Consider the following 24,107-nt stretch of genomic DNA (forward strand, 5'->3'; position numbering starts at 1 on the left):
TGTCTCTCCAGTGGGAAGGTGAGTGGCACCTGGAGGCACTGAACCTGTGAGGGCTGAGCCTTGACCCAAAGCAGCTGAGTTAGAGTGAAAAGTCATGGCAGGTTGGAAAGGGTGCTTCCCTGCTGAGCTGACTCATCTAAAGCTAAAACCTCCACCTGCATTCAGCAGCCAGCTGCCTCGAGTCCTTGCAGCCAGATTTCTGCCCCAAAACTGGGGGAAGAAAAGGCTCCTCAACTGTGAAGAGGTAAAAGAAATTCAGTTGAATGACCTCTGGCTCATTTGGTTTGAGCCAGAGGCTGGGGAGCTGCATTACAGTGGCCACACCTCACAGGCAGGGTGGGCTCGGCCTCTTTGCTTCTGACATCCAGGGCCGGCTCGGGGAGCCTGGCCACAAGGGGCCGCTGGTCTTGCTCTGGGCCCAGCCCTCTTGAGTTTTCTTTTTGGATCTTTTGTTTGTGTTTTGTTTTGTTTTGTTGTCATTGTCTTTAATTAATAGACTTTATTTTTAAGAGTAGTTTTAGGTTTATGGAAAACTTGAGCAGAAAGTAGCCCCCCAAGCCCTGTACAGTTTCCCCTATTACTAATGTCTTGCATTAATGTGATACATGTGTTAACCGTTGATGAATTAATATCGGTATATTATTAACGAAGCCTGTAGTTTACACGAGGGCTCGCTCTTTGTACTCCATGTGGGTTCTGACAGAAGCATGTTGACATCCGTCCACCTTACAGAGCATGCAGAATAGTTTCTCTGATCTAAAAATCCCCTGTGTTCCACCTGTTCATCTCTCCCCCTCCCCCGGCAACCAGTGATCTTTCTACGTCTCCCTAATTTTGCCTTTTCCAGAATGTCATGTAGTTGGAAGCATACATACGTAGCCTTTTCAGACGCTTTTTCACGTAACAACCTCCCTTTAAGTTGCTTTTGTGTCTTTCCAGGACCTGAGAGCTCACTTCTTGTTATTGCTGAATAATGTTCCATTGTATGGAATTTTTCTGCTTGGCCTTCAGTTTCTAAGCCCCTGCCCTTCTCCAGAGTTTTCTACCACTTCCTCTCCCCAAATACAGCATCTCTCTCCGATTCTCCCCTCCCCATTCTTTCCTTCCTTCTCCTGCTGTCAGGATTGTCCAGGAAGAGGCCCAACTGTGGAACCACTTTGTCAGAGAAGCCAAGGCGTGTCCCCTGATGCTGAGCTGGGTTTCTGGAAGGAGGTGGGGCATGGGGAATTAAGTGCTAGGGAAGCCTTGAGAGCCCCCAGCTGCCCCTTTCCCCCTGCCCCAATGGAACCTTTGTCTCCTGCGCGCTGCCCCGCAGGAGACCCTGTGATGGGAGAGCCCAGCCCTTTATGCAGGAGCCCATCAGAGGCCCGCAGCCATGTAGCTCAGTCCTGCTGCCCCAGCCCTGCCCTGTAACAGACTTAGCCCTCCTGAGCCTCAAATAACGGGGCCCATGCTGTGACTCCCTCACAGCTGCTCTGGGGATGTCAGGGGGAGCAAAACAAGTGGGGTCCTTGGTAGAGGGCTGCGTTCTGCCAAAGCCAGAGGGATGTCACTGTCTTCTTTGTGTTTCTCTGGGCCTGATGGTTGGAGTTCTCCTCCAGTGCAGATACCTCGTCCCACTCGAGAGCCCAGACACCTGGGCTGTCAGAGTCTGTGTCGTCACCCAGCCTGGCTGACGTCCCCGCCACCTGTGGATGGGAGGTAAGTGCACCTCACCTGAGGCCACCACGGAGTTTGCTTTCGGAGCAAAGGAATTAATGGCTGCAACACCACTCACTCATCTTACACTGGCTCCCATTCTCACATGATCCTTGTCCTCTCTTCATAGCTCCTTTAAGCACTTTACACTTTTTTTGCATTTGAACTATAGTTTATTTACAATGTTGTGTTAGTTTCAAGTGTATAGCAAAGTGATTCAGTTATGTGTATATATACATTTTTTTTCAGATTCTTTTCCAGTATAGGTTATTACAAGCTATAGTTCCCTGTAAGCACTTTATATTTTGAAGTGCTTTATTCCTCAGAAGAGTCCAGTAAAGTTGGTACTGTTATCGGTCATGGATTCCTTTTACAGATGAGGAAACTGAGGCACGGAGGAGGTAAGAGTCGAGGGCCATCAACCAGGAGTGGCAAAGCTGATGGGAGCCAGGCCATCCAGTGCCCACATCCCACGATTGCCACCACGCTCGGTTTTGGAGTCTGCTCACTGCTTCCGCTAAGCCTGAGCTGGACGCAGACAGTGCAGATGCAGAGTAGGGGCACAAATCACCCGAGGACCCCAGGAGTGAGGTCACTGCTCTGTGGCCACAAGCCCAGGGTTTGGAGCCAGCGGACCCGGCCACTGAGTCCCGGCTTTGCCATGTCCGAGCAGCTGGCCCTGCACATTCTGCTTGTCTGGCTGAGTCTCAGTTTTCTCCTCTGTTAAATAAAGATAGAAGCCCCCAGGGTTGTAAATAGTTAAAATCATCTATAAAGTTCTTAGCGCACTGTCTGAGCATAGGGCGCAACTCCAGGGAGAGCTCTGGTCACATGGTGTGAACTCAATCAGCAGCAGAATTTTAAAATTATGTTAAATGATTTATTGTGGTTTATATTTTATTCCTAGATTCTGTCTGTTCTGCTCAACTGGAATATGAGCTTTGTGGCTTCCCAACAGTCTGTGATCCTCAACTGAACACTGGTCTAGCTGGGCCCTTGGAAATCAGGACCACCACCCAGGAAAGACTGTCACAAGGACACATTTCACTGAAAAAGACCCGAAGTCTTGGTCAGGGTCCAAGACTGCCTGCCCCTCGCAGCTGCCCCTGGTGGAGAAACTAGGTAGCACACTCCGTGCATCATCTCCCAGGGATGACACCTGGGACTTGTTTTGTTTGAGTTGACAGGTGGTAGCAGACGGACTCCAGGCTCTCGGAAGGAATGGACATAGCATCTTACGTGGCATCACCGCTGGGCTAACGATGGGGACATTTAACCTTTGAAAGTCTCCCTTCCCAGCCGTGCGGAGTGATGGAGCCTTTCCCCAGCAAAGAGCCAGGCTAGGGAAGTAGCTGCCAGCTCCCGCCTCCGAGGCGCTTCCCCACCCGCCCGTGCGCCTTTAGCCCAGAGGCAGGATTTTCATCAAACTTACAGAATTAAAAGCTCAAGTTTTCTAGAAGCTTTAAGATGAATAATCGGATAGTCTACCTCTTCCCCTCCCCGCTGAGCAGTAAATATAAGAGGATTGAGTAGAGCTTAAAATCTAAAGGATACTTAAATTTACAAATTGTGGATAGTTGTTGAAGCTGGGTGGTGGGAACACAGGGGTCCATTTACTCTTCTTTCTACTTTTGTGTGTTTGAAACTTTTGTGTGTAATCACAATGAAATAAATGCATAAATAATCAAAAGCCCAAGCAAAATAAATAAATAAATAAAAGACATTACAACACTCAGCTGTCCGACTCCAAAGGCCTTCTTTTAAAAGTTCTTCAGGGGAGAGGTTCATAATTGAGAGCAAACACAGAAAAACTTGTATGGCAGAGATATAAAGCGCTGTGTCATTAGAGGAAGAGAGTATGTTTTCACCTGGAGGCAAATCTGAGGTCTTCCTGGGGGCGGTGTCCCTAAGCTTAATCTTGAATGGGCAGGACTGGGGGTGCAGGGGGTGAGCAGGAGATGGCATTCAGGGCAGGGGGTACTGAGGGCAAGGGTGCGGAGGAGGGAAGGGTTCCGTATAGGTCACTCTGGCAAGAGTTTATGATGTGTTGAGAGAAGAAGACCAAACAGAGCCAGAGGCCAGATTTTAAAAGTCAGTGGGCTAAGGAGCTGGGAGGCTGTTCCGCAGGATTTGTGCAAAGCAGAGGCTGCAGCAGCAGTGCACAGGGAGTCTGGCGAGGAAAGTGCAGGTCATCACACTGGTCCTGGAGGAAGCAATGAAGCCAGGAGCGGAGCAGTGGTGGGCATGGAGGGGCGGGGACCAGAGGTGGGCTCTAGGGGGCAATGTTAAGTGGTAGGAGGGCATGAGTTCCAGTCCTGTCTTTGCCCTGACCAGCTGAGGGCAACCACTGGAGTACATGGCTGGACCCTAATGAGCTCCGTGGAGCTAGAGCCACATCTGTCTGGGGTAATCCTTGAGCTGACTTCACCATTTCAGGGATATCGTGAGGCAGAACTGAGGTCGGGTTTTAAGGCACCACATGTGAAGCCTGGAGCACAGCAGTGCTGGCACAGAGCAGAGCCAGTGCCTGTGGGCAGATTCAGTTGAGCTCCGGTGGCTGTAAGACAAGGTCTAGGTCATTGGAACTGCGCAGGGAAAGCTGCCCTTCCAGAGGCTTCTATGCCTGGGCTCCTGTGCTCCCATCAAGGCCAGGACACCCCTCCACGAGGACACACATTGTCTCAGGATGCCTTGGTTTCAGGCCTGACTACAAGGCCAGACTGTTCTCATCTAGAGAAGCTGGAGAATTCTGGCCCACTCTTGAAGATAATGATCATGATCATCACAATGACTCGGATGGTTTGTCGAGGGCAGGGGTCCTGTTACCCAGTATAATGGATTGAATTATGTTCCCACCCAAAATGTGTTGAAGTCCTAACCCCTCTACCTCAGAATGTGACCCAATATGGAAATAGGGTCATTGCAGAGGTAATTGGTTAAGATGAGGTCACACTGGAGTAGAGTGGGCCCTTTGTCCAGTATGACTGGGGTCCTTATACGAAGAGAAGATAGAAACATGCAGGGAGGAACCCACATGATGGTGGAGGCAGAGAATGGAGTGATGCATCTATAAGCCAAGAATTCCAACAGCAGAAGCAGGACAAGGCAAGAAAGGATGCTCCTTACAGGTTTCAGAGGGCACACGGCCCTGATGACTCCGTGATTTGGGACTTCTAGCCTCCAGAACTATGAGATGATACATTTCTGTTGCCTTAGGCCACCCAGTTTGTGGTACTTTGTGACAGCGTCCTCAGGAAAAAACTATAGTCATCTCTGCCTCTCCAGAACCTGGCACCTCACAGCATTTGAGGAGTGAGCGAATAAATGAAGCTTAGGGAGGGATGGCGGGGGGTGGCATGAGCAGAAAGCAGCAGTGTGGGGTGAGACAAGAGAACGACTCAGCCCTGCGTGTCCAGTGGAACGGGTTGTGCTCACCTCTCGTAGGAAGGCTCTGTGGCCAAGAACGGCAGCAGATGGGCTGAGGGGAGGCACCAGGGCAGATCCTGAGGGGCAGGGAGAGGCCAGAGAGCCTAGAAGCCCCTGGAGGTGACCCATGAAGCTGGCTTCTCACCTCAAGCGTATCCCCTCTCCTCCCCTGCTCCAGCCCACACTCACTCCCACTCTCTGCAGTATCTGCATTCGAGCCAAGGTGCTCTTCCCCCAGCACTGGTCTGGCCCTGGGGAGCAGACCCCTGGAATGGTCCCAGGAGGAGCTGGAGCCCAGCAAGGCAGAGGGTGCTGGTGGGATGAGAGGGAGGGTGGTGCTGAGTGGCACCAAGAGCTCAGCTGGAATACGTGTTATAGGCCCAGGCTCCTGTTTAAATCCATCTAAAACTTACTATTAATGTGACTTGGGGCAAGTTACTTGACCTTCCCTGAGCCTGTTTCCATATCTAAAAAGTGGAGCTATGTCTACCTACTCTGTAATAGCATCCTAAAGGCGAAATGAAATATTAAATGTGTGTGGTGCATCCTCCTTCTCCGCACCATCATCATCGTCTTCTGTGGTGGCCAAGCCTCTCTGGGAGAGGGAAGGGTTGGGGAGTTCCCCGACCACATCTCTGCCCAGATCCGGTGACAGCCCCCAGCTAAGCATGAGGAGACCCCACGGGGTGAACCAACACTATAAAGACGGACATGAGGCCAGATGCTAGGGACTGACTGGGAGCTGGGTTTCAGGGAGACCTGACTGCCGCTGAGAAGCAGGCCATGTGCCTAAAACCAAAAGTGGGAGGACCCGTATTGTGGAGGAGTTTGTTGGGCATAAAAGAGGCCACCTGTGGGGGTGGGGGACAACCCTGATGTTCAGGGTCAAATGGCACGAGGAGGCTTCACCTGGCACCTGTGTTTCTGAGGCACTTAATGGTGTCTGCTTACCAAGCTCAGCTCCCAACAGTAGCCAGTGATAAAAGTGCCCTGCCACCTCCACCATGATGAATTAACCAATTAAATGATTCTCATTGTGGGTGGGGAGCATTAAGGACTCAGGTGTTGCTGTGATAAGGAGTGCTGTTGGCCTGAAACACATCAAGCAGATAAAAGAGGCCTGTGGAAAACAAGTGGCAGGTGGAGCTAAAGCAAAAGGGAAGTCCTGGGAGTATATCTGGTGGCCTCCTCCTCACTGGTAACTGCTTGGAGGCTGAGTAGCCCAGGCTGACCCGGGAGTTGCTCCTGCAGCACACAGACTGATGGAAAGCACGGAGCAGAGGGCTGGGGAGGGGGGCAGGCCCCCAGCCACTGCGGGCCAGGGTGCAGTGCAGCCCAGAGCAGCAAGGACGAGCTTCGAAGGCAGAGGTGAGGTGCCGTCTGGGTCCCCCTGGGGTCTCCGTTTCTCCCTTCACCCCTGGGTGGAGGCTGGAGGGGGACACTCTCTCCATCTCAGATGGGGGTGGCTGGGAGGCCAGGTTGGGCTTGGTAACATGGGAAATCCCGGTTGGTGAGAGCAGGGATGTTCACAGGCTGAAAGCAGCAGGGAAAGAGGGTGCAGCCTTGTCCTTGTGTGGAGGTGCTCCAGGTGGCCTGGGAGGGAGGGAGGGAGGGAAGAGCTGGGGGGAGAGGAAAGGTCCCAGAAGAGATAGATGCCCCACCTGCTGGCATTCTCCTGCTTCTTGGGGGTCAAACCACACAAGGCAAGCTTCACTTGGTGCTTTTGGTTCTGGGGTGCCTAACAGTGTCTGTACAGTCAGCGACGGAAGATGGGCTCCCCTAAGTGCCCCGCAGCCTCCATTATGATAAATCGTTTAATTAAATGAGTTTCCTCACGGGTGGGGAGCATTAGGGCTCAGACCCCAGGCTGAAGACCATTATTAGCTGCTAAGCGGGGAAATCTCTTTGGCCAAAGAATCTAGTGTCTTTACTCAATGTGTCCTTCTCTCTTTTTCTCTAAAAGGAAAACACTGGTTTTCCTGAGAACCATCTTGGGTAACTATGTTAGGAAGCTGTGGTAAGATAAACAACATCTGAATCTCAAATTGCTCACATCTCACATTGCTTGTTTCAGACACATTAAAATGTTAATGAAGATCTCTCTCAAGACTAAATAATACATACTTTAGCACAGAATAGACTCTCTATATTTATACAGAGTATGTATATTGCTTTTCAGCCCAACCCATCTTAAGGAATTTTATTTCAAAATTGCTCAGGAGAAATTTAAATTGGACAGAAGAGGAAACAGATTTTGGAACAGGCCTGCAGGACACTTCATAACTCCTCCTCTTTATCTCTTTAGAGTGATAGGCAACTCGTTCCTAGTAAAGCTATGCCTGCTTAAAATCAGAGCATATGTTTGGGTGTAGCTCCAAGGGTCGATCAGCACGATTAATCATCTCCAGGGCTTCCAGCCTGAAGTAAAATACTAGAAGGGAAAAGAGCTAGAAGGGAAGGGAAAAAGAAGAGCTGTGGTCCCTCTGGTGGACAGTTTTGGAGTGGCACCCAGAAATTCACTCAAGAATTCTTGCTGGTGCTCAAACAGCTCACAGGACTAGATCTTTCAACACGAAAGACGGCTGTTGTTTCCCTAAATCCAAGAAAGTCAGTCTACATGTAAAATCCAAGCTACTTAATACAGTAATTAACTAGGAAAGTACTGTAAATGTGATAGAGGTATTTCTAAAAGACAAGAAAACCAAATATCTGGTTTATCTGAATTTTAGATGTTTACTCCTTAGGTCATCACATATTTGCTGCTCTTAAGAACTCTGATATATAATGAAATTATTGCCATTGAACTTTCACTTAAAAAAAGGGAAAGAAATTTAGTTGATGTACAATATTTGTTTCAAGTGTGAGACGTAGCAGTTTGACATTTGCATACATTGTGAAATAATCACAGTAAGGCTAGTACGTCTGTCCCCATAGAAAGAGAGAAAAAGCAAAAATAAACAAATGGTACTACATCAAACTAAAAAGCTTTTACACAGCAAAGGAAACTATCAACAAAACAAATGATTTTTTTTCTCTTGGAGACAGATCCAAAAACATATTTCTAAGACCAATGTCAAAGAGCATACTGCCTATGTTTTCCTCTGGTAATTTTATGGCTTTGGGTCTTACATTTCATTTTTCTGATGCAGTTGTGTTATCTTCAGTTTCTTTCATCAATATCTTATAGTTTTCCAAGTACATCTTTTACATCCTTAGATTTATTCTTTTTCATGCAGTTATAAATGGGATTGTTTTCTTAATTTCTCTTTTTGATAGTTTATTGGTGTATAGTATATAGATTCCTGTGTTTTAATTTTATATTCTAAAACTTTGTGTTACTTTTAACAGTTTTTTGTGACATCTTTAAGATTTTCTGTATATAGTATCATGTCATTTGCAATCTACAGTGACAGTTTTCTTCGTCTTCAATTTGAATTTTCTTTATTATCTTGTCTGATTAATGTGGCTAGAGCTTCCAATACTATGTTGAACAAAAGTGGTGAAAGTGGGCATCTTTGTCTTGTTCTTAGAGGAAATGATTTCAGCTTTTCACATCGAGTATGATGTTGGCTGTGGGTTTCTCATATATGGCCTTAGTATGTTGAAGTATTTTTCTTCTATACCCTGTACTTGAGAGTTTTTATCATGAAGGGACGTTAGATTTTGTCAAAAGCTTTCTCTGCATCTATTGAGATGACCATATGATTTCCATTCTTCAATTTGTTAATGTGGTATTTCATATTGACTGATTAGTGGATATTAAATCATCCTTGCATTCCTGGGAGAAACCCCACTTATTCATGGTGTACGATTTTTGTAATGTGTTATTAAATTGGTTTGCTAATATTTTTTGAGAACTTTTGCATATATATTCATCACAGAAGTGGCCTGTAGTTTTCTCTGTAATGCTGGCCTCAGGATGAGTTTAGGAAAATTCCCTCTTCAATTTTATGGAAGAGTTTGAGGAGTGGCATTAATTTTTCTTCAACTGTTTGGTAGAAAGCTCCAGGGAAACCATCTGGCCCTAGGATTTTGTTAAGAGTTTCAATTACTGATTCAGTCTAACTCATTATTGGTCTGTTAGAGGCTCCATTTCTTCCTTATTAGTTTTGGTAGGTTGCATGTTTCTAGGAATTAATCCATTTCTTTAAGGTTATCCAATTTGTTGGTGTATATATAATTGTTCATGGTAGTCTCATGATCCTTTGTATTTCTGTGGTACCAGTTGTAACATCGTTTTCATGTCTGAGTTTGATTCTTCTCTTAGTTTAGCTTAAGGTTTATCAATTTTATCTTAAAAAAAAAACCCAGCTCTTTTGTTGACCTTTTGTATTGCTTTTTCTGGTCTCTATTTCTGCTCTGCTATTTGTTATTTCTTTCCTTCTATTAACTTTGGGCTGAGTCTATTTTTTTCTACTTCTTTAAAATTTAAAGCTAGCTTATTCATTTGAGACTTCTTTTTTATTAATGTTTATCACTATAAACTTACCTCATAACTTTTTTGCTGCACCCCATGAATGGTTTTGGTAATGTTGTGTTTCCATTTTTGTTTCAAGATTTTTTTAAAAAAAAATTTCCTTTTGATTTCTTTTCTGACTCATTGGTTGTTCAGGAGCGTGTTGTTTAATTTTCACGTATTTGTGTACTTTCCAGTTTTCCTCCTGTTACTACTCATCTCTAGTTGATGCCATTCTGGTCAGAAAAGATACTTAGTATGGTTTCAGTCTTATTAAAGTTTTTAATACTTGTTCTGTGATCTATCATGTGATCCATCCTGGAGGATGTTCTGTACGCACTTCAGAAGAATGTGTACTCTGCTGCAGTTGGATTGACTGCTTCATATATGTCTGTTAGGTTAATTTTGTCCAAAGTGTAGTTCAAATGTTTCCCTACTGATTTTCTGTCTGGATGGCCCATCCATTGTTGAAAGTGGGATAGTGGGAGTCCTCAGCTGTTACTGTAGTGTTGTCTGTTTCTCTCTCCAGATCTATTAGTATTTTCTTAATATATTTGGGTGCTCCGCTGTTACACAGTTGATTGTTACATTCTCTTGAATTGACCTCTTTATCGTTATATGTGACCCACTTTGTCTCTTGTACAATTTTAGCTTAAAGTCTTGAAGTCTATTTTGTCTGATTTAAGTATAGTTATCTCTGCTCTCTTTGGTTTCTACTTGCCTGGAATATTTTTTTCCGTATCTTCACCATGGGCTTATGTGTGTCTTTAAAGCTGGAAGAATCTCCATAGGTAGCATATAATTGGGTCTTTGGTTTATTTTCTTGCTTTTTTCCCCCCATCCAGCCACTCTATGTCTTTTGTTTGGAGAACTTAATCTATTTACATTTTGAGTCATTACTGATAGGTAAGAATTAATGCAATTTTATTGTCTTCTAGCTGTTGTGTTGTTCTTACTCCTTCCTCCCTCTCTTGCTGCCTTTCTTTGTGTGCTGCTGATTTCCCATAGTGATATGCTTTGATTCCCTTCTATCTTTTGTGGAGCTACTGTAGGTTTTTGCTCTGTGGTTATCATGAGTTCCACATAAAACATGTTGTAGATGTAACCGTCTATTTATGCTGATAACAACCTCAATGGCATATGAAAACTCTTACCACTTGTACATTTTTATGTCACAATTTACCTCTTTTAATATTGTGTATTCACTAAAAAATTTGTATAGCTATAGTTATTTTAATGCTCTTGTCCTTTTACCTTTACACCAGGGTTATGTGATTAGCACACCACCATATTAGAATATTAGAGAATTGTAAATTTGGCTATATGCTTATTTTTTATCACTGTTACTAACTAGCATCCTTTCATTTCAGCTTCCTGAAAGAAATTCCTTTAGAAATTCCTGAAGAATTCTTTTAGCATTTATTTATAGCATTTTCAGAGTTCTTTATATATTCTATATACAAGCCCCTTTCAGATACAAGATTTGCAAACATTTTCTTCCATTCTGTGGGTCATCTGTTTTTTATGGTATCCTTTGAAGAACAAGAGTACTTAATTTTGAAAAATGCCCAGTCTATTTTTCCTTTTGTGGCTTGTGATTTTGGTTCTAAGGTATGCAACTAAGTGGAAATAGCAATATATGGAGATTTATGTAACAATCTAGTTTTCTGAAAAAGGATGGATGAGAATATATATTTGTTTGCCTGTGTATGCACAAATTGGTAAGTTATATAGGAAACTGAAAAGAGCAGTTGTCTTTGGTTGGGGAGAACTGCAGGGATTGGAGTCATGGGTGGGAAGGAGACTTTATGCCATTTTATTTTTTCATGTGAAATTTAAAAATTTTCAAAATGCAATGATTAAGAGTAAACCTAGAATTCTAACACTCACACTGATTAAAATAAACATGGGCTCAAAAAGGCAAGAAAATTTTAAAGACAGTATATGTATATGGCAGAGAACATTCAAATAAAAAGAGCATGGAGTGAAAATGGGTCCCTTACTCCTGAGTCCTAGTCCTTCAGATGTCACCACTCTTCCCAGTGCCTGGTGTAGCCCACCAGAAATATTCAGTGAGTATACACATGTGTGTACAGGTACAAACATATAACATTCCTGTTAAAAAAAAAAAAAGAAGACTAAAAACACTGTCCTGAAACATGCTTTTTACTTAATAGATCTTTGAGATTGTTCTATAGTGATGTAGAATCTGCATCAATAATTACAGGTCTACTTTATTTTTAAACAGGCTAGTTTTATAAATGTCATCTAACTAGTCCTTGCTAATGAATTTTAAGGTTGTTTCTACTCTATTTTTACTACAATACTGCAGTGAATTTCCTTATACATATATATTTGCACAGGTGTACAATGTATATGTGATGAATGTGTGTAAATACTGTGCAATTGTGGGGTTAAGGATATATATGCTTTTAACATTTTCGTGTATTTTCTAATAGAACTCTATAATCAACTTACCAAAAATACCCTTTGAGGATTGTGCCTGGAAACATTTCTTGGAAGGCAAATCTAGTGCTGATGGACTCCCTCAGCTTTTGTTTGTGTGGGAAATTCTCTCTCCTTCATTTCTAACGGACAGCTTTGTCAGGCAGAATGTTCTTGGTTGGCCATTTTCTCTCGGCACTTTGAAACTACCATTCTGCTCTCTCCTGGCCTGTGAAGTTTCTGCTGAGGAGTCTGCTAGTTACAGTATAGGGGTTCCCCTGTAATTCACAAACTTCTTTTCTCTTGCTGCTTTTAAGATTCTTTGTCTTTGATTTCTGATAGTTTTATTACAGCGTATTTTGAAGAAGATCTCTTTGAATGATAGATGAACTTGGATATCCAAATTTGTCCTCAGATTTGGGAATTTCTCAGCCATTATTTCTTTAAATAAGCTTTCTGCCCCCTTCTCCCTCTGGAATGCTAATACTTTGCAAGTTGTTTCTTTTGATTGTATCCCATAGGTCTTATACGCTTTCATCATTCTTTTTTGTTTTCCTGACTGAATAATCTCAAAGTTCCCATCTTCTACCTCATAGATTCTTTATTCTGTGTGATCAGTTCTGATAGGAATGCTATTATATTCTTCACCTCATTTTATTTTTCTACTTCAGAATTTCTGGTCCTTAATATCTCTGTTAAACTGCTCATTTTGTTCATGTATTTTCCTGATTTCATCAAGTTGTCTTTGTGTATTCCTATAGCTCACGGAGTTTCCATTGATCGCCAGGTCATCCAAATCTGGGTGACAGTTGGGTTTCCTCAGGGGCACCCAATTCACAGTGGGTGATCAACACGTTAAAAACACTTATTTAAATTCTTTATCAGGTAAATCACAGCTCTCCATGACTTTGGGATCATTTACTAGAAGATTATCATAATCCTGTGGTCATATTTCCTTGATGTTTTGCTTTGTTGTCTTTGTATCTGAAGTAGCAGTCACCTCCTCTAGTGTTTACTAACTGCTTCAGGAGAGAAGTAATTTTAGTAAGCCCGGCTAGAGATTCTGAGGCTTTCTCAGATCGGTTATGGATAAGCCTGCTCCACACTTCTTGCTGTCTTGTGGTATGCCTTCTCTTGATTCGGCAATGCAGAAGGCTGGGTGCTGACACCCTCCCTTCCACCTCCCAAAAAGTGGGGCTAAAGCTTACGCTGTGGTCTCTCCCTGTCCTGTAGATTCAGGCTGGCTTTGTTTGCAATGCTCACTAGCCAGCTGCCAAAGCTTCCTCTCGATGCTGTCAGGAGCACATAGAGGAGCCAGCCACAGGGTGTGGGGGGGTGTTGTGTAGGTGAGGCATTGCTGGTTCCATGGGCCAGTCAGGAGATCTACCGGTAAAGTGTCCCCAGCGGTGTGGGGCTAGCTTCTTGATGGGACCATAACAGTAGGCTCTGTGACCCTTCAATGCCCTCCAAAGGTTCTGTCTGCTGCTGTTCTAGCAACTTCCACCCTCTGGTCATGCAGCTCATGATTCAGTAGTCTGGATGAGAAAGAGGGGTCTCTTTGGCAGCATCCAATATAGTTGAAAAAGCTTGGTACTCAGTCTTTCCTTCCCCTCCAGGAGAAATCACAGGTTGAGGTCTCTCTTGATACTGAACTGTGCCACCTTAGGGGAGGGGTGATGAGAGTAAAATCAAACTGCTCCTCTTCAAAGCATCTGAACTCATTAAATTTTATTGCTTCAATGGCACGCTGAAAATTCTCCACTGGAAACCCAGACTTTCACAAAAGCCTTCTTGTCCACGGTGACTATCTAAGATAAAACTTTCCAGGGGTTTCCAGAGTGTAGCTGAGTGGGACTGGAGCTGGTTCACAGACCACTGCAGGGTCCAAGCAGGGACCTAGGTCTGTATGTCTATTACCCAATGCCCAGGTGGATGAGATTCCTACCAGATTGCTTGGTACATGGTGTTGGCTCACAAAGCTCCCACAAAGGCATTTTTGTCTGTAAGTGGATGCCAAATTGTTGGGGGTGGGGGACACAAATGAGGGATGGCTTACTCAGCCATGTTGATGTTACTTCTGAAGTTGGTTGTCTTTGAGGATAAATGGATGGCTGGGGCGAAATGAGTATTCAGTAGTCTCTTCTTAGTGATCAGATTTCCTTGCTTTGCCCTCTTTCTTTAGGTACAATTCTTTTCAGTTCTGAAGGCTAGAAGTTCAAAATCAAGGTATTGGCAAGTTTGATTTTTTCTCCTGAGGGCCTAAAGGGAGAGGATCTGTTCTAGGCATCTCTCTGGCTTGCAGATGGTCGCCCTGTTGCTTCCTCTGCATATGCTTTTCACTCTGAGTACTTGAAATTCCACATATTCTTAAAGCTAGTGAACAAATGTTGGTATTCCACATCGTGGCATTAGTTTCAAGATATTAATTCTTTCAGCCATTGGAATCAGAGTGAACAAAAATGAATGAAATCATAGCCAGCTAACAAGGCTTTCACAAGTGCCATAAAGGTTTGAATTCAAAGACCAAGACAATTAAAGATAAAGTGTTGACTCTTTTGGGCACTTGCTGACAGCCTCAACGGCTTCCTCCAGGCCTCTGACAACCCCAGCCACTGTGTTCCCGGTCTATTCCTTCCCCTGGGCTAAAGCTGCTCAGGCTCCGAACCTGTGCCCTGCAAAATATAGTAAAGAAAGAACATTGTGAACATTCACTACTTTGCAAGTGATCTTTCTCTCTGTGCTTCAAACACATGAGCAGGTCCATTCACTGTGGTTTACAGTCTTTTGGTGACACTTCCCGGGTGTGGGACTGGCAGTGCTGTAACCCGGGTCTGTGCCACTCTTCCTCACAGTTGTCTTCCTCATCAAAGGACCTCTGACACTCAGCACAGATCCTGGCCCTCAAGAGGTTCTGCATGGCTCTTGACTCAATAAACAGGGTAGTAAATTAAGACAGAATTTTCCCTATGCCACTTGAGAATATAAGCTAAATTAATTAGGGGAAAGGTAGAGTGTGGCAAGTTGAATATTTCTCTCTCCTATAAATAAGAACGCTAGAAGACAAACATCGTCTTTTCAATAATAACCACAATAAAAAACCAGAAACACCACGATAAAAGTATTGTTCTGGCAAAACAGAAGTTTGCATGCGTATATATCCACATAGTTCATTTGAGAACCTCAGGGCTCTTTATTTCTGTTACAGCTAGACACAAAATGCTCAGATATATAAAACAAATGATAACAAACTGTAAACACTTACAAAGGTGAAAATATAAAGAAATGAAGATGATGGATTTATGTTTGCAAACAATTTTACTTTGAATCTGTCTGGTGTGAAAACCTACCAGTTTATCAAAATTTGTATGTGATACAACTGTACGTTAGAATTACAGTGGACAAAATGCATGAGATCCCAATCATCAATACCCTACAGCAATTAATGATTATAATTAAAACTAATATGACCTCCAACTATTTTCCTAAGCACTGCTGTTATGATTTTCTATTTAAAATTTTCATTTTGGGGAACAAAACTGACCTTTATTCTCTTTCTTGGAAAAGTATGAACATTAATTAAATCTTCAATCTCAAATTTTAAAACTTAGAGCTCTTTAAGTATTTCTGCTAGTCTTTGACTATTTTTGGTACATTGCAAACTTTAGGAATACCTTGATCAATGTGACTTAAGGTCATTTTTTTTTTTTTTGGTCTGGATAGTGCTCATGCTTTTTGTCTTTATACCAAAGCAGTAAGGCAAGAAAACTTTTCCTTTTTCGTATCACATAAACAGAGAATATCTATTCATTTGAAAATTCAGGGACTAGGAGCAGTGCAGATAATCCTACCCACAGGAAATTAAGGCTGCTGTGAGTTTCCTTTCTATTTAAACCATAACATAAGATGAGCAGTGTCACTGCCTATAAATGTTGTTTATAAGCATTTGGGCTTAAGTCACAGGAGATAAATATTGCCATTTCTGTTTGTATTTCAATACTAGTTAATAAGACACCGTTTTCACAATTACCTTTGATAAGTTTAAAGGTGAAGTCAGAAAACACTACACGAAGCTGAAGCTGGATGACTTTGCTACAAGGAAATAATGGTTGAGGGAACAAGAATGGTTTTCCAGTGTCTGGCACTGTGCCCCTAGCTCTGCAGAGACATGCAGGCCACACTCCAGCCAGCATGGCACAGGTGTGGGCACCTTCCCTGCTCCAAAGGGCCTGACCTGCTATTGCCAAAGGCCCAATGCACAGCTGTGCATGAACCACCAGGTGCCAGTTAGAGTATATCCTGTTTGCTGAAGTGTATCAGTCTTTTCTGAGGCAAGCCTTTCTAGATATGTGAAAGAGAAAAATCACAGCCTAGTCTTACTGTAAGAGTTCCCAAAATCATTTCCTAATATGAACATGAACTCGGCTTTGCAGTACGCATCCATCAGCGTTAGCACCATATTTAAGCCTGAATTGAGGTGAAGGTAAACTCTCAGACTTTGGGTAGAAATTACAGCAGCAATTTTGAATGGGGTGTTAACATCGGTATTCTTTCTGATCATTAAAATAAGTTGTTTGAAAACTACTTGATCCCAGGTATACAAGCCCAAGTATATATTGAAACTGATAAATTATAAAGCTGGGTGTATGAGCTTTTTAGCCAGAAATGTAGCAAAGCAGAATTCACATTTCTGGAGTTCAAAAAATGTTATTATTGGCTTGATGAAGATTTTGTAAAAACACTGTGAGCCAATATCACAAGGCTGGCTGATCAAATGGCAATGCCTGAGACTGTTTCTCAGAGCACAGTCAAGTTTCCTGTGAATGCCACCCAGTCAACACCAGTTCCTGCACGAATCATCCCCTGCTTGTTGCTCATTAATAAGAAGGTAAGTAGGTTTTCTTTTCCCCAGTTATTTGAATTTATGTAGAAAAACTTCCCTGAAACTTGTACTTAACATTTGTATAAAGGAACAGGGAGGAAAGACCCTAAAACTTAGTTAAAATTTTGAAGGGGTAAGAGTGAAAGGATAACTGGACTAAACAAGGGAATTCTCTACTTAGTTCCTGTAAACTGATAAGGTGAAACAACGTATAAAATAAAAAACTAGGAAAAACTTTACAAATTGCTTTTCCCTCCCTTTAACAGTACTTAACATATAAGAGAAATAATAAATCTTAAATATAGCTTTTGGGGGCATAACACAAACTAATTTTTCAAAGGAGAACAATTACGATTATTTATTAAATAAAATAGAACCTTGGAGTTTGAGCAACAGTGGAATTCCATCTCTAGTCACAGCTGGTCTTGGTGCGCAGGCAGGGGCACTGAGACCAGTGCTGACTGCTCAGGCAGAAGCTTCTCACTCAGTTTGACCAATATTCTTCAATATTCATCAAAAACACTCATCAGCAGTATTTTCATCTGACTCTGAGATTTAGATGAAGATACAAGTAACTTCCCTGCAGACAAAGAAACATTTTAGGGAAACAGTACAAGGTTTGTTCGTAACCTCAGTATTCAGCTGAAGACTGCAGATCATTCTTCACAAAACCCATGTAAACAGTCATTCTTCTTTATAAATCTGCTGGTGCTAACTGCACCTAACTGCTAATAGACATGGAGGTACAGCTTTGCTAAGTTTGCAAGAATGCTAGTTAATATATAAGAACTCTCAGTTCCCTATCGGTCAGTTCATTCACTTCCATGATCTTCTCTAAGTGTTCCATGCATCGAACATGGTCCTACAAAAAGTAAGGGACTCTCATATTTTCAGTAACTGCCAATCCTTTTAAGCGATCCACGTCTTCTTAAGAGACCTGAAAAAAGGAAGGTGGGTTACTCTTTAAATGCAACTGGGGCTGAGCCCCCTCTGTGCCCACCTGCACCTTCTTCTAAAAAATCCCACTATGAATCCCCTCCAGCACCCAACCTAGACTTCCATTCCCCTGGAGTGATTTGTGTTTCGTTTTTCTTCACTTTCCTCTGTTTGTTTCATATCGGTTATGGCATCCTTTATTTTGCCTTTTTAAGATACTTTTAATAAAATATAGACTTTGTCCCTCTGAAATTGTGCAATTCAGGAGCACTAGGTGCCTTCACGATGCCGTGCGACCATCACTACCACGCAGGCTCTCACCATTCCTTTCTTCAAAGCAAAACCCTGGATCCAGAGCACACACTCCCCACCACCACCCCAGCCCCTGACAGCCCCGAGTCCTCTTCCCCTCTGGGTGTCTTTACCTCTCCTGGGTGTTCCCTGTCAATGAAGCCACAGGAAAGGTGGCTCTGCATGCCTGCCCTTGTGGCTTAAGTGGGGGCTGGAGATGTTTTCTTTTGTTTTCACTTGAAATCGCATTTTGATCATTTGAAAGGGAAATCCAGGTGGGCTAAAGATGTCATGTGCAAAATGAAGCCCTTTCAGTAACTGTCCATAACCTCAGGAGAGGTACTGCTCTTCCCGCTGTCACACCAAAGCCACAAGACAGAAGGGAGATGCTTAGCTCTTCCTGGGGAAAAAAACAAAACCTAGCAAATCAAGAAACCAGCAAAAGCCCAGAAATATAGCCAGAAAGACACTCCACGACCCGTAAGATGCGTTCCTCAGAACCCAACGTTGGAGAAAGGCTACACATCCCTGGGGTCCAAAAACCTCTCGAAACCCAGTGCTCTAAACAAACACAACACACACGGGCAGTTCCAACGAGAGGCACAGCAGATGGCCAGTGTGCCTTAGAGGTGCTCGACCTCTCGGGGGAGGACACAGGCAGATGGACTCACTGTGGAGACAGCACTGGTCACCATGACGCTGGCAGGTCTTTAGCCTGGTGACAGCCAGCCCTGGTGACAACGTGAGGAGGCAGACGCCCCAGCAGATCCCCCGGAGGGACGAGAGAACAGACACTCCTCTCCAGGGAAACAGTGTGCAGGACACATCAAAGGGCCACAGGTGCAGCAGCCCTTCCCCGGCAGTGCCAATCCTTAGAGCTGACCCCACCAAAGTGCTCACACAACTTGCAAAGAAGTTTTACTTCAGCAACATGAAAAGAATCAGTATGTCATCAAGACATTTTCAGAAGTGACCTGCCCTGGGCCCTAATGATACAAACACGTAAATACACAGATACGCACATGCATCCAGGAAAAGAGACAGAGAGACTGAAACACAGACAGGCAGAGGGAGAGAGAAACAAAGAGAGAGAGAGAGACAAGACAGGCGCTGAGAGACACAGAGGGGTAGAAGGAACAGCAAAGCTGGGAACAAGCGGAAGTCACGCCCATTTTCAAAGCAAATATACTGAGGATGAAAAGCTTATTTCATTTATTCCAGAAAGAAAGCTACTCATAGGCTATCTTTATTTCAGAAACTAATTCTCTCCTGGTCATTTATTGCGATGATATATTGAATGGATAATAGACATGTTCCATTCAACATATACACATTTATATGCAACAAAATATATATTATACATAAATATATATATTTACATGCTCAATTTTATATTTTATAAAAGCAACCTGAAAGAATTTGAAGGGCAGAGTATACAGTTGTACAAAAAGCCACCTTTCAGAACACATTAGGCGATGTCTTTCCTATTTCTCTGTAACTCCTATGCTAGCCAAACGAGCCGCTAAGCAGCCTAAAGATCTGCAATGAAGGGTGCCTCTCTTTGCAACTTTTATGCTTTTCATGTCCACAGCATAATCGGTGATAGGAAGAAACTGATTGTTTTGGCCTTGGACCTAAATGTCACTATGCATTTGGTTGGCTTAGACTTTCCAAAGGATAAAATCATCCCTTTGTCACGTCAAAGAAAGTACCAGAAAACAAAATTGTCAAAGGAGAGTTATAATTTCCTATAATGGAAAAAGAACCTACCTTGTGAGAATGGAAGATTTCCAAATTATAAAGGAGTCAGATCAGTTGGGCAGGAGCGGGAGGCAAGGGCACCAGCCCGCTCTGGCCAGGCAGGCCGCGGGCGACTTTGAGAGTCCAGGCGCGGGGCGGGCTTGGCGCGGGGCGGGCTTGGCGGCGGCCCGAGCTCCACGGAGGCTTCTGCGCCCGTCAGCAGAGCGCCCAAGCGCAGGGGGCACAGCTTTGGGGCCAGGGGAGGGATAGGGAGCAACAAGGGCTCCAGGGTGCTCAGCGTGGGGACCGACCAGGGCTCCGTGGTGCTCAGGGTGGGGAGCGACAAGGGCTCCGGGTTGCTGAGTGTGGGGACGAAAAGGGCTCCGCGGTGCTCAGGGTGGGGAGCGACAAGGGCTCCGCGGTGCTCAGGGTGGGGAGCGACAAGGGCTCCGGGGTGCTCAGGGTGGGGAGCGACAAGGGCTCCTGGGTGCTCATGGTGGGGAGCGACAAGGGCTCCAGGGTGCTCCCCGCGCCCTCAGCCGTGGCCCCCGGCGCCCAGACTGCCGGCGACCGCCTTCCCCGCCCCGCAGAGGCCCGGGGGCCTCCCTCCGTACGCGGGGACCCGGGGCGGCAACCACCGCATCCTCCCTCCTTCCGGCGCCCCGCGCCCCGCCGCCGTCGCCGTACTCACCTCAAGGGCGCAAACGGCACAGCCGGCCGTCGGCCTCGTTCCCGCCGAAGCGTCTCGCTGCGGTACTCCCTGCGTGGGCAGTCTGTTCCCCGGCGGTCGCAGGGGGTTCCGGGGTGGGGGAGCGGGGAGCAACGAACAGAAGCGCAGCCTGCTGGCATTTTCCACAGGCCGGCGCCACCGCAGCCGCCTTGGGTCCGCACAGCCCCTGCCGGCCGCAGCTCTTGCTGTCCCGCGGAGCCGACAAGCCTTCGCGGACAGAGGATGGAGCCGCGGCGAGAGACGGAGTTCGGGCGGCGGTGTGCGCAGACTCTTTCCTGTGGGGATTGCGCGCATGCTCAGCAGCGGGGCGGGACCCGCGGCCGTTGCGTGGGGGCCGGCCCCGCCCAGGGGCGCTGGTCCGGCTCAGCCAATCGCGAGCGCCGGGTACCCCGTCGCGGGCGCTTTGAATGCTTCGTGGGCCGCCTGAGGCAGGGGCAGGCTGGCCACGCCGCTGCCGTTTTGGGAGATCTTCTGAGATCGGGAGGGGAACCCGCCCCTCATGCTTTCGCTGGAGCCCCACACTCGCCTGGCCGCGGGACTGGCGGAAAAAAAAAACACCTGGGAAAGTAAAACAACACTGACTTCAGGTAAGTTACCTCTTTGGATGGAAGGAAGGGAATGGGATAAAGGAAAGGTGAAAAAGAAACTTCAAGCATTTGTATATTATTTGATTTCTTAAAAGAAAGATTTTTAAATGCTAACATTTTGCCAGAATGCTTAAATTTTTTAAAGAAATAAAATGTTTATAATTTTGTTACAAAAATACCCAAAATATATTCATGATATGCACACAGATATGCATATTGTATATCTAAACGTAAAAAACATTATTTAATGAATAAAAGTATAGAAATTTTCTTTATCATTGAACTTTATTCTTTTCCTTAACTTACTATTATTTCAGGTACTTCAGGGCTCCAGTGCTTGCCAGGAGATGCACATATCCAAGAAGGCCAGTCCCCAGCAGGGAAGCAGGATGGAGCCCCAGGTGCAGGTAGGTCAAGGGAGGATGGGGATGCTGGGGATGGTCGGAGGCAGGCAGGCAGGCTCGAGGTTGGGCAATGGGGAGGGAAGCATCGGGGTCTATGTGGGGCACAGGTAGGCCAAGGCAGGATGGAGTGAGGGCTGCTGTGTGGGACCCAAGTAGGAAGGGAGGGGAGGGGTGCTTCAGGAGCCAGGGTCGGGGTATCCCCCCCAACCTCCTGCCACCTCCCAGAGCAGCAGCTGAATCCCTCCTGAGCTCCCTGTCGGACAGGCCAAGCTTTGGTATCTGCATCCTTGCTGCAAGTTGCTACACAGCTCCCCTCATCTGGATCCCCCTGCCCGCTTTTCTTCCCCGCCAGCGACCTGTGCTCAAAGGCCCCGCTGGCTGGGACACCAGACCCAGTGCACCGTCCAAGGGACACCAGGGGGATTCCCTTGTTCTGTGAGCCAGTGTTCTCCAGGTGGACAATTTTCCATGCCTCTCCTCCCGATGTGCAAGGCCTTCTCTCTAGGTGCTAAGGCCCTACACATTGACCTGTTTGGGTTTGTTTCTCGGCCTCCAATTTTACCCCGTCAGATGACTGTCCATAAGTTTATAAGAAGCCTTATAGGGCTAGGAGGGCAATGTACACTTCTTGTTCTTGTTCCATTTTATCTTGGCTCTTCTTAGAAATTCCTCATCCCCCACCCGTGATGTCCAAGTCCTTGGCTGCCCTGAAGCAAGAATCCTGGTGCTCGATACCTGACCAAGCTCCTCTTGGTACCTCTCCATCCACAGAGCCGCATACTCTGCCCGGTGGCCAAGAACCCTCAGCTGTCTTTGCTGTATCTGGAGTGGAGTCTGATCTCTCTCCCTTTTGGCACTAGCCTTGAATAAACTCTTTCCTACCATTTTTAACAAGTGTCCGGTGAATACTTTCTACTCACCAGCAGCACCATGGAGCCTGCCGCGTGGCGGTCACAGCTCAAGCACACCCAGGCTTACACCCTCAGTTACTAGGTTTCCTGCACACGCCCGCACGACACAGAACCTGAGAAAAGTCTGAGCGCTTCCAGAGCGTGGAACCCGCACACCCCACCTCTCCTCCAGTGCGTTCTCCTGGGGTCTCATCCTGCGCCTCCCTCTGCCCATGGCTTCCTAGTGGTCCAGGCTCCCCACTGGGAGTTCTCAGATCTCCATGGTGACCGTGCTCCTCTCCTGGCCATGCTTCACACCACCCCACAGGCTCATTGGGCAGGAAGCTTTGGAAGTTCCAGGGCAGGGATACAACTTAACCTGCTCTAAAGGGGGACAGAGGCACCCACTGACATTCTCTGAGGATGCAGGAGAATTAGCATCTGCCACAATTAGGGCCCACACTCCACTCTGGGCTGGGATGGATTTTTTTCCCTAAATCACAATAACAGCCATCACTCACACAATCAGAAGGGGAGCAAACCCCACGCCAGGGCCCCGAAGGAGGACAGGTGACTGCATTGTAGAAAATGACAGGGTACGTGAAACACACAGGAGTGTCTTTAAAACATCCACACAGTCGTCTGTTTTTCAATTAAATTGGCCACGGAGTTTAGTCAAGCAATTTTTTTCCATTATTTTTGTTAAATAAGATTCCAGAGAGTATAGTGCAAACACTCAGTACAAAAGTTGCAATTAAGAAATGTACATTCACATTTAACATTTCAGTCCACTTTGTTTTTAAATAAAAATAGGACAAATTATTCAATGACTTGTCTCAATTTAACAATCTTGGAAAAGACTGGAAGGTGCTCTACAGTGTCCAGTGGATGTAAAAATAGACCCGTATTGATTATACAAATCTATCATGAGAAGTTACCCAGTGATATTGAGTTGTGGTCCTTCTGATACAGACATCTCATTTCCACGTCTACAGAAGCGTTCTCAGTGAGCTCTACTGGTGGGAGGATGTGTCACCCGGGCCACTCTGTGCCCAGGAAGGGACACGGAAGGGCTGAAGGGTTCCCACAACCCTTCTCAGTGCGTAAAGAGAACCCAAGAGTGGGCTTTGGGTTTACCTTAAATGAGAGTGGAATCTGCTGCTAAGAGGTGGCCATGATCACCTTACATCATCTCCGCGTGTGCAGGGTGGTGTGCAGTCAGTGTGCACGAGAGACGGGGAGGGTGCCGGGGCCAAGTGGGAGCGCTGCAGGAGGGGTGCGGGAGCCACTGAGGCGTGGGGGCCAGGACCCGCCGGTGCGGGACGCACTGCAGCCAGCCGGTGGACGACCCGTGGTGACCGGGGCCTGTCCCTTTGCGCATGCTGCGTGTCTTGGAATCCACACTAAGTGACACACAATTAGGAACTTTACAGCATGCAATGCTGAGTGCAAAGGGCTTGTGCAGCCAAGGTTTCGCCAGGGCCAAAGGCAGAACTGCGGGCCTGTCTGGGACTGATGCCTGGGTGGGGAGAGCCGGCGCTCCAGGCCGGCAGAAGAGGCCACGGTATATTCATCAGGAGTCCCAGGACGTGGGGGTGGTCCCCTGAGACGTGTGCTTTGTGCCC

At 45.7% G+C, this 24,107-nt stretch overlaps 3 long non-coding RNA genes across 3 annotated transcripts; 2 read left to right on the top strand and 1 right to left on the bottom strand.

Moving 5' to 3' along the window:
• The first annotated feature begins 1,313 nt into the window (after positions 1 to 1,313).
• On the top strand, positions 1,314 to 3,433 carry LOC140697601 (uncharacterized). Its single transcript, XR_012074758.1, has 2 exons — positions 1,314 to 1,701; positions 2,606 to 3,433. It is a non-coding gene; the product is annotated as an uncharacterized lncRNA (long non-coding RNA).
• A 2,936-nt stretch (positions 3,434 to 6,369) lies between these two features.
• Positions 6,370 to 22,478, top strand: LOC140697483 (uncharacterized). Its single transcript, XR_012074626.1, has 4 exons — positions 6,370 to 6,492; positions 20,730 to 21,188; positions 21,506 to 21,595; positions 22,256 to 22,478. It is a non-coding gene; the product is annotated as an uncharacterized lncRNA (long non-coding RNA).
• LOC140697484 (uncharacterized) lies at positions 15,322 to 20,753 on the bottom strand. The gene is made up of 2 exons (XR_012074627.1): positions 20,563 to 20,753; positions 15,322 to 17,841 (listed from the first exon to the last, which is right to left on the bottom strand). It is a non-coding gene; the product is annotated as an uncharacterized lncRNA (long non-coding RNA).
• Positions 22,479 to 24,107: the final 1,629 nt, after the last annotated feature.

The sequence above is a fragment of the Vicugna pacos genome, chromosome 7 (genome assembly GCF_048564905.1).
Source record: "Vicugna pacos chromosome 7, VicPac4, whole genome shotgun sequence".
Lineage (NCBI taxonomy): Eukaryota > Metazoa > Chordata > Mammalia > Artiodactyla > Camelidae > Vicugna > Vicugna pacos.